Source organism: Emydura macquarii, unplaced genomic scaffold, assembly GCF_026122565.2.
Source record: "Emydura macquarii macquarii isolate MOO-44397 ecotype Brisbane River unplaced genomic scaffold, CSIRO-AGI_Emac_v2 contig_67, whole genome shotgun sequence".
NCBI classification, from domain to species: domain Eukaryota; kingdom Metazoa; phylum Chordata; order Testudines; family Chelidae; genus Emydura; species Emydura macquarii.
Genome location: NW_027130204.1, coordinates 11,854,290 through 11,869,821, shown reverse-complemented (window position 1 = coordinate 11,869,821; position 15,532 = coordinate 11,854,290).

Here is a 15,532-nt window from a genome sequence, read left to right as displayed (position 1 = left end):
TGTAATTTTATTTATGCTAGAAGTGCAAAAACATCAGTGTTCTAGTGTCTTCACTCCATGTTTGTAAAGAGCCATATAAAGTTTCGCAAGAAGAGTACTAATAGTTTCAGTAGATTTTCATTGAATGGCCGTATGGACAAAGGGTGTTTGAAAGTTGGGTTTTTATGTGGGTGATTTGATTAGGGTGGTTATTTTATATCAGTTAGGATTAGACAGACAGACTGCTTGTGCAGCCTTTGAAAAATGTACAGTACTATGCAAGTGCAAAGCATTATCATCCATAAAAGAGAATGTTTTCTTTTAAATAGGGAGAACCAAGGGTTTCACTTCCTACCACTTTAGCGGGATCGCTGCACCAGAAACAGGGTTAATACTGAGTATGATATGCTGGAGCTCATGGAGGGCGAGAATGCCAGGGTCAAACGTTTGCAGAAAGCTCCTTATGAATTTGGGCCAGCCTGAGGACAAGACTATCAGCTCCAACAGGTCTTACCTTCTTTTAAATATGATGGCCTCTTTTCCTGTCCATTTTTACACTATGTAGCCCTTCCTTTGAGATCCATATAAACCCCAATACATTTACCCAGCAGGCCAGAGATTTAAAAAATGGATACTGTTTAGTCAATGCAGCCCATAAATCATTCTGTTCCCAAGCCTGCCTTTGATGCCCATTATTAAAACGTGGGCTGCATAAACCCAGCCTTCTAAGTAACTGATGATGACATCGTACCCATGCAGTCGTTTCATTATAATCACACAGATATGTCATTAGCATCACACCTTAATAGTGGATTAATCTGCAATTAATTTTCCTTTTCTTATTAAATGATCAGCTTGCTAAGGAGTCAAAACTTTTGTTTTAACAGTACACAAAGGCAAGGCTAGAGCTAGATTTAATGTTTCATATTCTAAAAATTAATGGTTTAGAACTGTGCTGGAGGCAAAAGTATTATAAGAAATTAAATGTCTCTCTGGGATGGAAAAAATGTTTACAAGACCATATTCTGCCCTCTGTACTTCATCATTTCCACTGATGTCAATGGGGTAGAAAATGTAAATTGGAAGCTGCGTTATTGGTGAGTTGTGCAGTAACTGGTTTAATTCTTCAAGATTCGTTGTGACTTTGTCACAAAAGAACCCCTGCATCACTGCATTGTGTGGGTTTTTTTTAATCAGCCATACCACCTTGTGCTGTGATCCTGCAGTTTTCACCAGCTAAGCAGATGGGGGCTGGATTTGTACGTCGCTGGGAAAAATCAAGGGGTTGCAGGAAGTTGCAGGTGCTGTTGATTTAGCAGGTGTCATTCTGCCCTCCCAGTCTGTACTAAATCAACTGTCCCAGTACACGATTGGGGCACTGTGTTGCTAGAGGTGCCATGCGCAGAGAGCCATAAAACTCAGATCTTGACCACTTGTAGTCACTGGATATCAGGCAGCACCTTTTGTAAGAATAAGGGTGTTAACCACAGTGCCTGGCCAAATGCCAGCTGTTCCATTTTGCCTATCTAATGACCCAGTGCATTCTCAGGCGGGTAAGATATCTTCCTTTACTTCCTCCCCAAACTGTTGCTGTGTTCAACACCTGCCCTGTTTCATCCCAAAGGGGGTTGCAGTAGTCCATGTGCATGGTATATTTGGAGATCATTTTAAGTTTGTAAAGTTCCAAGGGATAAAGGAGTTATATAAATGCAAGATTGGCGATAAAGAGGAGAGCCTGAGCTGATTTGATCTGTGCTCAGCATAATTCAGAGAGCTGCAAAGTTGGCCTTCAGACACTGTTATGCTCTCTACCTCCCATCCCCCTGATTCTGGGCCCAGCTGGAGACTGGGTCACTCCTTAGTATAAGGTAGAGCAGCCCCAAAACTGAACAAGTTTACATCCAGCTGCCTGTAACCCCAAGGGAATTCTGGCAGTGGAGGTTTGCCTAGGCATAGGGATATCTTGGCCACGTGCCATGGCTGAGAAGAAGGGGCAATGTTAGAACCACTACAATGGCCTCACATCTCCCGGAGATTTCCCCCTGCAGGGATCAGCTTCTTTTCCAACTCCTTTGCACTGCCAAAGCAAAACAACAGCATTTGCAGGTCCAAGGCTTAGGGTCTGGTTTTTTGGTTTTTTTTTTTTTTGGTTGGGTGGTTTTTACAGTGGGGGCTGTATTTAGCAAATGAGTGCTCTTGACAAATAAAGACTCATAGCTATGGTTATAACCAGGCTTCACATAGAAAGCGTGAAGACTTCATCACATGAACCTCGATCCTGGCTTAGCATTCTAATGCTGAAGTACTAAACCCTCTCCTGAGAAGGGACAGTTGTTCAGAATCATGGTGCACTATGTGGTGGTCCTGTCCACAAGGAACTAGCCTGAATCTGCTAAACTCATCTCTATAACCCAAGGCGGATTTGAATTCCATTCCCCAGAGGACAGAATGCTAAAGCAGTGCATCGCTTCAGCCTCTGCAGATGTAGTTCAAATGATTAGTTTTTGCTGCTACCATAATTCACATTGTAATGAAAATGAAATTGATCATGATTATATTCAAGCACTTAGGTCATCATACGATATTCTCAGTACATCACTCCCCTGTATGATTCCTTTGGTCTGCAACCATCATGGGTGATCATTGCTCGTTGTCCAGTGTGGTTTTAAGTCAGGAGTGCTTTATTTTCTTGCTCTTCACTTATGATTCAGGACCATAGATTCTAAGGCCAGAAGGGACCACTTTGATCATCTAGTTAGACCTCTTATATGACAAACTGTAGAACTTCTCCCAAATTATTCCTGGTTGAATTAGAACATGTCTTTCAGACAAATATCTAATCTTGATTTTAAAATGGCCAGTAATGGAGCGTATACCAGAACTGGGACACCCATATGCTACAGCAGGGGTGTCAAACTCATTTGCTATGGTGGGCCAGATTTGAATTAAATGTACTTCAAGGGGGCCATACATACTGTATATCAAAATACTAGGCACTTTTGGAGCGCTGTATCTCGTGCACACAGTGCTCCACGTGCTGCCACCAGAGTACTCGTGGCAGCCCGCGCCACCGCGAGATCTCACGGCGTTGTACTCTCTGGCGGCAGCCCGCGACGCCGCGAGATCTCACGGCATTGTACTCTCTGGCGGCAGCCCGTGACGCCACCAGAGAGTACAACGCTGCGAGATGTCACGGCAGCACGCGCTGCTGCCAAGGCCGGACCAAAAAGGTCGGCGGGCCGTATGTGGATGGATGTTTGACACCCCTGTGCTAGAGGCTGTACAGATCCACAGGAAGATCCTTGCCCTGAAGAGCAATGTATTACCCTTCTATCCAGGGCACAAAAGTCTCAACATCTCTCCTACGTGTTCCATTCAGTACCAACCACGTATAGAGCCTACCCTGTGGATACTTACTCATGTAAATCGTCCCACTAAGGTTCAGCTAACTTTGCCTCAGAGAAAGGATGTGGACTCAGAGCCTGATACTGATCGCACCCCAGTGTAAAGCAGGACTAACGCCAATGAAGACAATGAAATTCCACCAGTGTGAAACGTGTCTAAGGATACGTCTACATTGCAACTGGTGTAGTTGTCAGCTCGGGTAGACGTACCTATACCAACTCTGCTCATGCTAGTTGCGAAGATGGGACAGGTTAGTTGTCTCAGGTGTGATCCTCTCTGAAACCTTAGGCAAGTACTCAGACGACTAGCCTCTCCTGCAGCTCACACCACTGCACAAATACTACTATTTTCAACCCGCTAGCCCAATCAGAGCTCACATGGGTATATTTACTCAAACTGGAAATTACTCCATCAGCTTCAGTGTACACATAGACTAAGTGAGGTCAGACTCAGGCCCCGTGTGTTTCACTATGCCCATGAGGAATATAGTTTCTGTAGTGAGGAATATTTGTATTTTTATGTGTGTCTTAATAATATAGAAAATGGGGTTTATTTAGATTTTTTCAGTGCGAGATTAAAGTGCAGTGCAATAAACATTAAATAAATGTGCAGTTATGCAATTTGAATCATAAAGGAAAACACAAACAAGTTTGTAGAGAAAAACACATCGAAAATGATTACAAGATATTAGGAGAAAAGTGGTTGGAGTTTTCCCCACCCGGTCCCCCCTTCCCTTTTGAGGCTTTTTAAAACATTTGCATATTCTCTGAGATTTTGTCCTCCTTTTGTTCTTTTTAATTGACACTCCCTGCCAGTCACAATCTTCAGCAACAAAAACAAGGGACCAGATTTCCTCAAGAGGACTTCAAGGGTAGAGAGATGGTCGAATTTCTTCAAAACAGCCAGCAGACACCAGGCCTGGCCCAGCACCGCCTTGCACACAAAAATTAAACTTCTGCATCTGTCCCTAAACTTGATCTTTCTGAACTTTGGGATTTACATCCCAATGTCACAAACTGCTCTACATAGATGGACTCCTGTACCCACATGGAACCTCACTAGCTTCATGGGTACCTGTGCAAAGCAGTTCGCTGGACTGGGGACTAAATTGCCTATCTTGCGAACACTTACGTATGTACTTAACTTTAAGACATGAGTAGTTCAGCTGAACTCTTTGGAACCACGCATGTGCTTAAAGTTAAGCATGTATTTGCTTGTGGAATTAGGGTCTGAATTTGGATCATGTAAGTTAAGGTTGCCAACCCCCAAGATTGTCCTGGAGCTCCAGGAATTAAAGATTATGGTTGTGATGAAACCTCCAGGAATACGTCCAACCAAAATTGGCAACCATAATCATGCTACATTAAATGAGAAGATATGGTACGTTTGGCAATAACATAATTAAACTATTGTAAGAAACAAATGAATAACTATGGTGGGGCAAGAGAGCACTGAAATCCAGGATGCGAATCTTGAAGATTTAGGAGTTGCATAAAAAAACAACTTGTCAAAGAGAAGCCTGAGTGAATAGGAAAATAAGGCGACTCATTAGCCCGCTGAGGAGGAGCCGGGTCTATGTACACTGGGTAAATGCAGTGTGACTGGGTCACTCTTAGGGTCCTAACGACCCACCGCTTCATCCTGCGTGTGAAAGATAGAAGTGTTTGATTTGGCTGCTGCCCCTTTCAGGTAGGGCACTGCCTGCAGCAGTGTTATTCAGCAACAACAAGCACCTTACGGGTAGCAAATCAAACCATTTCCCACATGAGGCCTACCTTCCCTCAGGAAGGCTCTGGCAACAGCAATGGCCTCTACTCAGTTCATGGCCCTAGCCAAACTTTTCTCACAGAGTGAAACCTAAAAGTCTGTTCTCCTTCAAAACCTGCTTCCAAATGTGCTGGGCAATACCCCTTTTAACTCCTCCCTCCAAGCATGACACCCACTGCAGATGTAGCAGGGGCTGTTCCAAAGCAGTTCATTAACCCTTTTCTGGCCAATGTGCTGATTATATATCCTCCTGTGCAGCATCATAATAAACATCTTATTATTGGTACAAGGGATCCATTTAGAAAGACATCCACAATAGTCATTGTTATAGTGCCTAGCATCCTTCATTCTAAAAAGGAACTCAACCCACACTGCCAGTGATTTGGCCAAACCAAAGTTTCAGATCCAAACACCTTCTCAGCTTCAAGGAAATTTGAATCTAGATTTGGCTCTGGTTAAATCCCTTCGATGGCCCCAAAATCTTGGGTCCAAACACACCTGAACAGCAGGGAAATTTGGTTCCAGACCTGAAATTAGAGGTTTGGGCCCCACTGGCACTCAGGGGTTGAAATTCAGGGAAATGTAGGCAGGCAGATTATAATTATCCGTACTGGAATCTAGCCAGGATGCTGTACCTAACAAGCCTGCTCTTGCAAAAAGTGCCAGAAAATCTTTAATGACAACAAGTGTCAGGACCTTGTTTTTAATCTGCTCCAAATGATGCAATTGGGTACCTCCCACAGAACCAGACACATATATAGCTACCTTGAAATCATTCTAGTTTCTATGGACCAGCTCTGCAAAGCTCATTAGGCACCTGAATCAATGGGAGTAAAGTCTTTTTGAGGAGCTGGGCGTATATAGGAGGTGCCTGTGATATATGTTCTCTTTTTTTTGAGAGGGTAGAAAGAATGCAGTGTGTCTGACTCTGTGACTCCTACTGTCTAGCTGGGAAAGGAAGCAGCGTTTCTCTGGGCCAGCCTGATTTTTAATGGAGAAAGGGAACGAGATTTAAGAGGAAACAAATAAACATTCTTGCTTTGCAAGTGGTTGTAAGTCTGAGAAATCCTTTGCCTCTGCTTGGGATCTTGGTATCTGACCTGCCTAGGCAAAAAGGCAAATTACAAGAAAGAAGCCAGATGTTGGTTGTTGGAAGTTGTTGCGAGAATGGAATTCTGTCAGGACCCACTAGAGATGGGAAGTCCCTGAAATCAGAATTTTCCCAGACTTTGGGGGTGTTTAGAGCCTAGGTTTTGGTCACACGTAACCCTACCTGCCATGGCATAATGGGATATCAGACTATGTAAAAGTGAACCAAAGTTGTGAAGCCTGATAGTTAATGAGGATAGTCCCATTTCCAACATAGTCCCAAGTTATATGAATGCCAAGACTAATTGTGCTAAATAAAATGCAACCTTGTCAGTTAGGGAAACTTGTTTATGATTTGCTTTCCTATAGATATCTATCTAGCATCCTTTACATTTTGCATTGCTTCTATTTTGTGTCACAAGGGAGATGGTTAGTCAAATTTGTAGGAAAAAAAAAGCACTTCACAAAATCTGAATAAATAAACATAAGTTGTTCTGAGGCATTAGAATTTATGTAATAAGTGCCTTAATGCGGATGAAGCACAAAGTCTGACTTCCGTTGAATCTAAAACTGTAACAATTAGCATTTCTTAATCTTCAGTGCTTCAACAGATACTAATGGTTTTCTGTTCAAAGGCCAAGTAAAATTGCAGACTTTCAAGTGTGACAAAACTCTTTTGATGGGCATGTGTTTGTGAGTGTGTATTCCACATAAAAGTGGAAAGGTTGAAACTGTTTCATGGAGTCTAGCTAGCATAAAAAATAGATTACTTTCTTTATTAACATCCGATAGGCTGGAATGTGAGTCAGATAAGGTGAGAGTAAGTGCTGAAGGGTTATAGGGCAGTGAGCTCCTTTTCAGATTTTTTCCCACTCTTCCAAGAATAATTGACCTCCAGAATGAGATAAAACCTGCACAGTTTTAGTGACACTGGTTTCTTTATAGACAAGTTACACTAGCTGGGGATTGAAAATAGGGTTTACAATGAGAAACTAACTGCAGCCCTACCTCTAGAGTAACTAATATTGCTAAACATTTTTTACAGAGACACACACATCCATGCACTTAGGGTACATTTATAAAGGAGACGAACAATTTCTAGCACTTATGTCCAAGTTAAGATGCCAATCTAAAAATTCAGATCTGGCATTGTAAGATACATGTGTAAGAGCAGAACAATTTAAGCACTTCTTTGAATAATCACTCAAAATGCATACTAGGAGCGAAATCCTGGCCCCATTCAATAAAAGTTTTGCCCTTGACAACACAGGAAGCCAGGTTTCCATGCTAGATCTATTTCATGTACTCAAGAAGCCTTCTCATGATGGAAACATAACTGGGAACTGTTTCTTCTCTCTTCAGAATGTACTAAAGATCACAATAAAACAATTAATTTGACAGACAGCTCGTGCTGTGGACTGATTACTTTTGTTTATTGAAGTTCCAACTATTCTGAATCAGGAGAGAGACATGGAATTTTAAATATTGTATCTGAACACAGGCAATTTCCCCCACTAAAGTTTAATAAGGATTGTTAGTACATCATTGTAGCTGGTAATTGTATAGGTACACATGGTAATTGCATGTATTTGCACTAATTATGCAAATGCACAATAATTAAAGCTCCAGGGTTTTCATGGTAAATTTTTGAGACACACATGGATTTGTCATGGCAAAAATGTCAGACGTCATGTAAACTGTGGGAGAAATTAAAAAACTCAGGAGTTCAGGTCCCTTCAGGACTGAAGATTGCAAAGCTCTGTTATTAAATAACCACAGTGTCCCATGTGTTCCTTTGGGCACCTGCATACAGCTCCTTACAAAATGTCCATTCAGAGTTGGACTTTTTTCCATTTTGTTAAAAAATGTTTTTATATTTGAAATCTTTGGCCCTTTTCCTCTGCTCAGCGTCCCAGCTCTTTGCTGTTTGTTCAGGGAAAGACAGTAAGAAAAATTCTTATTCCTTTTTATTATTACACTCATGCCTCACGTTCCCAATAACAGCCTCTCTCTTCCTAAGGACCCGATCAAAGTCCATTGAAGCAGTCAATGGAAAGACTCCCAATGACTTCAATGTGTTTGAATTAGGCCTTATACCACCAACCCAGCAGGCTGTGCTGCCTTTTGGACATGATATATAAAACCTGATGTTCATCTCACTTATGGTTATGGTACTGTTTGCAAGACTAGAAGTTTTAACTTTGGGGTCCTGGCCAAATTCCAACTCCTTTTTCTTACCTAATTTGTACAGATAGGCTTGAAGCAAAACTTGAAAGATCAACAGGCCCAAAGACTGGAGTAACATGGGTCCAAATTTATTGGGATTTTCTCCTATAATAGGCCACCCTCAAAAACAGATCTGCATCCTAGTTTCATGGGATATGAATATTTCATGGGATATGCAACAGAGGCCCATATCTACTAGACTCCAAAATATTGCAACATCAGTAACATGAAAAGATGCTTTTTCACTTCCCCTCCAAACACTGTTGCTTAGCCATGCCGAGACAAAATTGCTGCAGAGATCCACCCCAGAGGTGGGTAAATAGCAGTTAAAATGAGCCTCTGGGGCTGGATGGAGCGTCAGGCTCAACCCTGAGCATGGGGCAACATATAACTGCTCCACTCCAAAAGAAATTGGGACTCAGGGAATCATAATTCCTCCCATAATCAACAGTTGTCCAGATGTGGGAGGGACATACACCATTGCAGCTCTTGAAAGGGTGAGGCTTCAGGCCCAGATTAAAGAAGGTTGAGGCTCTGTGCTCTATGGAAATTGTGCCCCCACCCCATACCCCTTCCTTAAACTAGAGAGAGCATGTGATATATCAGACATGAAATCACCACCCTAGGCAAAAATATGCCACCCTCCACTCTCACTCCCTAGAACAGAGTTTCTCAAATGGGGGAGGGGGAAACACTCTTGGGACAGCACGTTGGACTTTCACAGAGGTTGCGGCAAGACTTCTGGTGGTTGCGGGGGTGGGGGGAATACCAACCGCCAGGTCACAGCACCATGTGAGTTTGGCCTTTCATGATGGTGGGGTGGCTAGGGCAAATCTGAGTGAGTGTTGTTGTGACTTGGTGCATAGGGTTGCAGGACTACTTAGGGTCTCCCCCCTCCAGTCATCAGGGGCTGCCCTGAGATGGGGGCCCTGTGCAAATGCACACTGGTTAATCTGAGCCAGTGCAGCTTCCTTTTCCCGCTCACATCTGGTCAGTGAGCGGGGAGGTACAGAGGCAAGACTCTACCTACTCCACACCGTCATCACTCCTTTTCGCACCCTCTTGCTGAGAGGGGTGGGGAGTACCTGGAATACAGAGACTATTCTGCACCGTGCCTGGACCCAATATCTAAGTATGCTGAGCCAAGCAGGCTGGCTGGAGCCCTAGTGCCCTACATGGCCAAATAAGAGAACGATTACATGGTGAGATCCGTCTGCATGAAAGGCGCTCAAGATATGAAATGGTGATCAACTCTCGAGTGTACTGGATGTTTCACCCCTAAACAAACTTTTGTTATGAGCTTGACCAGCTTGAGGCCCACATTCTATTCTCATGATCACCACTAAAGTAAGTCTATTGAATTCAATAATTACTCCAGATTTACTCCAGTGAAAGTAGAACAGATCTGCCCTCCCCCCGCCAGCCAATTCTGTTACTATGCAAAAAAATACTTATCTTTAATCTCTCTCTTTCTGCATCTGATCCATTGGGGTGATCATAATTTTTAGGTAAACATGTCTATAAGTAGGGCCTTCTCAATAAACTATCAGCCCCAAACTATCTTCTTAGAGAGTTGGAGTCTGTAAAACAATCTCTAGAAGAGAGATTTTGGCCCATCATGTGGATTGTGATAGCATATGTGGGGTTGAGGTTGACCTCTAACACGGGTTGGTAGTCCCAGATGGCACTGGGAAGGTAAATTATCCCAGATTTGGAATAAAAATGTTTGGATTTGATCTGTTGTATTTCTTTCATGTCATAAGGAATTAGTGCTTCCTTCCAGGTAGACCATTTTAATAAGTTTGTTCAGACTGAATTAAAGGACCAGGAGAAACTATGGGCTAGATTCTAACAACCTCATTCACACTGAACGATAACTAACTCCACAAATAGTCCCACTGATATCCATGAAACTTCTCACAGAATAAGCTACTATTAGGTGTGAGTAAAAGCATCAGTCTGGCTCTGAGTAAGTAGTAGTGATTACTCAGTAGAACTGTTCAAAATATAGCAAAAATTCACTAGAATTTCAGCAAATTAAAAAAAAAAATCTCACGCCATTATATTTTGCAGTCTGACTTATTTTCCATATCGTGTAATTTAACGAAAAAAATTTGAATTAGAAATTTTTAAATGATGTTTAAATTTAAAAATTATCTACATGTGATTAAGCTGACCAGTCAAAACTGGCAATGCTGAAAACCAAAAAAAAAGTCATTTCTAACAATTAATGGGGTTCCCTTTAAGCAAAGTGACCTTTTTGGGACAGCAACTATCTTCTATGCTGTGTTTGTACAGCACCTACCACATTGGGACCCCATTCGTGGTCAGGCCCTAGGCACTACCATGGTAAACAATAAAATAATAATATTTGATGTGGTTTACGTGTAGCAGAATATAATCAAATATATTCTCTCAATTGCCATTCATTTTTTTTAAGTTAAAGAAAAAATTAGGAAGTGATTTTTATACAAATATATAGTTTGTTTCAAAGAAAAAAATTATTCAAAAAACTTTCTGACCAGAACAGTTAATTTCCAGTACTTGATTCACACTGAGTTCACCTGTTCTTCAGCTGAGTTTTACACCAAATTATTTGGCTGCTAGAATTTAGAGGAAGTGTGGTATGTGGTTAAAGCTCAAGCCTTGGACTCAGGAGACCTGGTCTCTGCGTGTAGCCCTTCAACAGACTTCCGCTGCAACCTTGGACAAGTCACTTCAGTTTCTCCATATTGAAAGTGAAGATAATAATAGCCTCACCACAGAGGCATGGCAAGGCTTAGCTAATCAGCATCAGCATTAGAGAAGGAGAAAGTGTTTTTGTTTTTCTTTGGTGCGGTTGGCAAGATCTCAACGATATCTACCTACGGGTGCAGCTTTGATGATGAGACATTCACTTCCAAAGGCATGGCTGTGCTATGAGACGAACTGCAACCAAATGAGGTCCATGGGGCCTGATCTTTCAGTGCAAAGCATTTGTGGAAAGTGGGTACAAAATGCTACCATTGTACTTGGGAACAAGATTAAGGGGTTACAAGTTGGAAGACCCTGGGACTGTTGGAAGAGACCATCCCAAATGTTTGGTGAAGTCCCAGAAGTCTGATAAATCCAGATCTCATTCATCCGTAAACCATTTTCTGTTCCCATCATATTTATAGATTAGTAATAATACCCAGTGTTTCCATACTACTTTTCATCTGTAGATCTCAAGGTACCTTACAAAGAGAGCACTAGCATCATCCCCATTTTACAGATGGAGAAATAGAGGCACAGAGGTGAAGCAACTTACCCAAGATCACCCAGCAGGCCAGTAGCAGAGTTGGAAATAGTACCCAGGGCTCCAAAGGTCATGTCTACACTAGCATTTACGCTGGCAAAACTTGTGTCGCTCAGGGGTGTGAGAAAAAAAAATACATCCCTTTGAGCGAGATTGCTTATGCTGGCAAAGCTTCTTGTGTGCACAGCACTATGTCTCCCACCGACATAGCTAATGCCGCTAGCTGAGCTGGTTTTATTAGGTCACCAGGAGACATAATTGGTCACGTCGGCATTACATGGCTACACGAGGGTTTACAGAGCAGCACAGCTGTATTGGTACAGCTGTGCCGCTGTAAGCTGGTAAGTGTAGACATGGTTTAGATCAGAATCAGTACTGTATGCCACGTTGCCTCTTGCTTTGCAAACTTGTTTTTGTTTCACTGCATTCTGGACAGCGGATGTACTGTCAGTCCTGGACTAATTTATGACATGTCAGTTTCTGGTAGCTATCTGATTTTCAGCAGTGTTTTTTAGCCATATCCCGTACTGGCCTTTGCTATTTCAAACTGGGCATTCAAAAACTGAGGCATCTTCAGTTAGTGGACATTTAAGAATTTAATCCCTAATTTATAAGACAACTGGCTCATCTGAACAATGGGAATAAATAATGCTTATCATTATCTCACATGGCCATAGTGAAAATAAATTGCTTGCTTTGCAAAACTTTACATAGAAGTACTACAATTAAAGGCTATTCAATGCTCAGTGACAGAATACTTAAACTGTGGCTGCTCAGCACCTCAGGCAATAGACACCTCAAGTTGGGCACCCAAAATGAGCAAAGACTTGAAAACGTAGGTCAAAGTGATTTGCTCAAACTCATGCAGCAAGACAAGCGCATAGAAAAGAACAGAACCCAGGAGTCACGACGGCCAGGCCCTTCTTCTAACCACTAGTCAGCAATATTTCTCCCTACTTCTCCAGTAGCTCCAATCCCTAAATTAAAGTTACAGCAGTTTTAATGAAGATGAAACTATGCGTCTTCTGATCTGCTGACCAACTACTATTATTCTTCCTTTTCCTTTGAGTAGCCTGCCCAGCAAATTCACCCCTCCTCTTTTGACACAAAGTTAGGTGACGATTAGGTGCATCACAATATCTCTCTCCAAAGCAGGAGAGTACCTGACTAACGTATTTTTGCTCACTGATCTCTTTTTTATGGAAGAAGAGTAGTAATGCTATTGGTCTAAATAGAACTGTGCTTGTTCCACTTTCCCTTGCATCTCAGAAAGTTTCAGAGCAGAGAAAGCCATCCCTTCGTCTCTCTCTTCTGCTTTTAGGGTTCATTCCAGTCACTCATCTTAAAAAGTTATTTTGCCATGTACATTCTGACACAGCACCCATTTTGTTTCCTGGCATTGTTAACAATTCAGTTTTGTACAGAGGCTCTTTAGGCATTTTAATTGATGGCTTCCTATGGTGTTTCTTTGTACCAACCTTACTTTTCCATATTTCCTTTCTGAGAATTTTTCTTTTGGCAGCTGGCACACTGAATGCCTGTCAAAGGCAATACTCTCCCCTACATGGAGAAGGGGCTTTAAGTACACCACCTATTGCATAGACTTGCCACTTATAAACCTGAAAATCCCCCAAAGACCCTGTGAACCTAGATGTGGCCCATTTAGCTATTACGTATGACTAATGCCTTTGTTTTCTGGTAGCACATCTTTATAGAGTTAGGACTCTGCAGGGAATTGAAGGCAAATGACTACCAGCCACAGATTATAAGAAGAAGATGTGCACTCTGTACTCTCTAAGGGAGATTTGGCTTTTTGACCTTCGTGTATGGACAACACATACTATTTTGAAGAAGAAGCTTTACTGACTTTGGTCACACAAGGCTACAATATGTGTTCATAGTAGGCAGTAGTGAGCTCACTCATAGTACTGCAGATACCGAGGCCAAATTCTCCAGCCTATGCCAGCAACATAAATGGACTGGCTTACACACCCAGCTGACTATTCCTCCGGGCTGCCCAGTTCTAGGCCAGCCCCTTGCATTCCTTGGTATAGAAGTCATGGCTGGAGAACTTCTGTACTCTAGAAATCTTGAACTGCTGGAATGTAGATCAGTTGCAATTGGGCATAACTCAGAGCAGCCCTGAGGCTGCTGTATAGGGTGTTGGAGACTGAAATGGCTCCAGTCCAGCCCCACACCTGGTTCTGGCTCAGGGACCCTCTAGTCACCATCAAGTCTGGTCCTCCCTGTTCTTTACTGCATTTCCCTGAGTCCTTTCCTAACCTGGCTCTCCCATCCTTCTCTGGGTCTGCCAGTTTCACCATTCCCTCCTCCCAGGGAGCAACTGCAGCCTACATATCTCTCCTGTCTCCAAAGACTCCTCTCTCTTTCCAGAGAGTGACTGCAGCCTTTCCCTGCAGCCCCTTCTGTTTCCAGCTTCCTGGCTTTATAGGCTCCACCTGCTCCTGCACCACTGAAGCAGCTTGCAATCACATGTTACGGCAGCTAAGGAGTGAAAGTGCCTGGAGACTGAATTGTCCTGTCACCTTTACAGATAAAACAAGGTATGGGGGAACTTATACTGCCACAGCCAATACCCTCTCTATTCTACTGTTGTCACCTCTCCTACTTGGTGTTTCTCCAGATGCCCCAGCTCCTGGAGTCATAGGATTACTTCAGCCTTTTCTCACACACACACACACACACACACACACACACACACACACACACGTATGTATATTGTGGTAAACAGCCAGCTCCACCCTAGTGGATCTCACACTTCTGCCCCTTGTAGTGGGCCAGGGAGTCCCCATCTTCCCAGGGAGGTACCTTGCTGTGGCACCCTCCTGCTGGGTGGGGCCAAGGGTTCTCCCCTTCTCCATTCCTCTGGCTACAGAGAAGCACCATCTCCTAGCCCAGGGGAAGTTTCTCCTCCAACTGCCACAAACCTTCTGGCAGCTTCCTCCTTTGCTCCCCCCTTTAGGGAAGGCAGGGTTTACGTACACCTGGAGTCACCCTTCATTGGGTCCAAGTGACTCTAATTGCCCTGCAGTACTCTCTCCTCTGCTTGCAGAAGAAAGGGCTTTTGGCATTCTTGGGCTCACACCCAAGCCCTGGTATACCCTTTTGTGGCCCTGGCCTGACTTACCGCAATATGTATAATGTGTCTGGCCTTCAACTGTGCAGAGAAAAGCCAGAAGACTTGATCCCTAAAGGTTCAAAAAACAGAAGGCAAATAAAGATGCTGTCCCTGTGACACTGGCAGACCAGGTGCCAGCTCATGCAAAGGTTCACAGGCCTCAACTGAATACTGATGAATACAGAGCTGAACTCAGTTTGTGTAACTCACCAGGCAGAAGAGAGAGAGATTAATAGTGTAAAGTGCTGATCGCCAACGGAAGATGTTATGTCTGGACGACAAGGAAGTCTCATCGACACCAGACAGATTAGAGTGAAACATTAAAGAGGACAAAAGACTGTTATTTACTTCCTCCTATCCCCCATGAAGATGAATCTTGCAAGGAATTCCTCGCATCAGCTGAGTTTGCGTCTCAAAGCGGAAGGGGAAAGGGAACAAGGAGGAACTGTATCTTTATGCTGCTTGGCGTCTGGGGGTGCGGAGCAAGGATTATTAGGCATAAGAAAAGATCCCCAATGCTTAGCCTGGGTTAGCCCTAAAGGACATATAGAGCTTGCTTATCATAGCAGCTTTTAGTAGCTTGGAAACTTAAAATTATAACTCATTTGTGTATGTATGCTTAGCTGCTTTAACCTGGTAAATAATGCTTT